At 30.6% G+C, this 2,173-nt stretch overlaps 1 long non-coding RNA gene across 1 annotated transcript; it reads right to left on the bottom strand.

Moving 5' to 3' along the window:
- Window positions 1-327: 327 nt before the first annotated feature.
- LOC144568765 (uncharacterized) lies at window positions 328-921 on the bottom strand. The gene is made up of 2 exons (XR_013515722.1): window positions 452-921; window positions 328-419 (listed from the first exon to the last, which is right to left on the bottom strand). It is a non-coding gene; the product is annotated as an uncharacterized LOC144568765 (long non-coding RNA).
- Window positions 922-2,173: the final 1,252 nt, after the last annotated feature.

Genomic DNA, 2,173 nt, shown 5'->3' on the forward strand with positions numbered 1-2,173 from the left:
TATCCATTTTTTATTCGCTACCGTTTCGTTATCCAACAATCATAACGAATAAGAATAAAATACAAATAAGATAATTTGTAGTGAATAAGAGCAATTTGTAACAGATACAAATATAAAAATGCTTTCACTCGATCCTTACCGTACCTATTCTTTTATTACAAACGACATAGGCAGTACGATATCTCCCAATTCTTCCATCCTAGCTACCCACTTCCTAATTATATAATTTTAATCCAATTTTTCAGTAGAAGACATGTTGCCAGTGCCATTATATATATATCTTTTATTATATATATTTGGTCAATTTATGATCAGTTAGTTAATTAATTAACAAATTAACTCAACTTCCGTGGATGATAAATGGCACTGTTGCACAATAAATTACACGAAATACGACCACAGAAGAACTAACATGGATGCTTTTTTTTTTTCCACCATAAAATATTAACACAAAAATGAACAGATTACGTAGCACATTTAAACATCATTAACTAATTTCTCAAGAACTCAAGCAACTCCTCCATTGTTGGCATCAATCCTACATAACCTCCATGCTGCAACACATTTTTAACCTCAGTCGACGGTCTTCTCATCTGATTGTATGTACGGTCGGTCGCCATGTCTGAGCCTATAAACCACGCAGAATCTTTCCCGGTGAGATTTTGTACGACCGATTTGAACTGATCAGCTTCTGTCTCGACAACCTTTGTCACTATTACCTTTACCTTCATACAATCCATTTGAAAAAAGAAGAAGATTAATTGCTTTCTCAGAATCGATCAAATGCAAAAATGACAATCTTTTTGTTGAATATGGATTTGGTGAAGTGAGAGATATAGGAAAGGGTACGTGTGTGTGTGTGTGTATATAGGTGCGCTTTTGTATGTTGATCTAGGTCAAGTACTCAGGTAGGAATTTCACTCAAAAAAAACTCAAGTAAGACTAAAATGGGGACTTTTGGGGGGTGAGTCAAATTAACATGTGTGCCTAAAAATATCGGATATCCAATAACGGATCTACTGATATATACATAACCAATAACCCGTTATTAACCTACAACAACTCACTAACTCAGGTAGTATCTTTGAGGTGTACATATATATTTGATGTGTTTTTGTTTAGGTTTATTTAATATTTTGGGACTATATATAAGGTTTTTTTTTTCTATTAAACTCTTTGTGACCTTATTTTGTAATTTTATGAACCAAAACTAAATTCTAATAATTAAGCACCAGCTTTAGCTTTTACCTTAATTTGTTATTAGAAACGGAAATTAATTATTTCCAAAATTTTGTAAGTATTAGTTTTTGTTTAATTTGCAAAATTAGCCAAAATAGTATTTCTTATTTCATTAACACAGATATATAATTATTTCTTTCTACTCAACATTATGCAGCTAAAATATTTTAACCAGCCCCCCTGCCTTGTATTATTGTGTAAATTAACATTATCTGTTCTAAAAAAATATTGAATTTCCTTGAACCTCTCCTTCTATTCAGCTAATTGGGTTTGAAAATTGGAAAGAGATCCGAACAGCAAGAAAATCCGAAATGAGGTAATGTAGTATGTAAGCTGGGATATAATTAATTTGATAAATTTGGACTTTGACGTGGCCGCGCGACAGCAAGTTGCTTTTTTACTTATTAGCCTTTATGCGACCAAGTTAATTAATGGACCAGATCATGATTTCATTAGATATAATTAATTAGGATATAGCTAGGAACCGGGTCCAACTGTCTCAACGGATTTCATTAGATATAATTAATATCCATACTAATGTATGCTTGGGGACGAAATTTTATAATTTTTGCAATTTTTTTACTATTTTTTAAGATTGGTACAAAATCGCTATATCTGGAATGTTAAAAGACAATGATTTTCTGCCTATCTAACAATATAGTATTTTTTTTTCTTTCAAAAGTTATAAAATTTCATCCGCAAGCATATTTTAGTATGGTTATCATATTGAATGGTTTGGATCGACATATTAGACTTTAAAAATAAAGATACAATATATGAAGTATGAAATGCATGAAGTATTGAAACACTCCTCGATAGTTATATATGTATTCGTAGTGACTCATAAATTTTAATTAATTTGTATTCAGAAATATATTTATATCTTTATATATCCGAATTGGAATTTCCATAATCCATATCTATAATGAAAATA

This window comes from Carex rostrata, chromosome 17, assembly GCF_964058835.1.
Source record: "Carex rostrata chromosome 17, lpCarRost1.2, whole genome shotgun sequence".
NCBI classification, from domain to species: Eukaryota; Viridiplantae; Streptophyta; class Magnoliopsida; order Poales; family Cyperaceae; genus Carex; species Carex rostrata.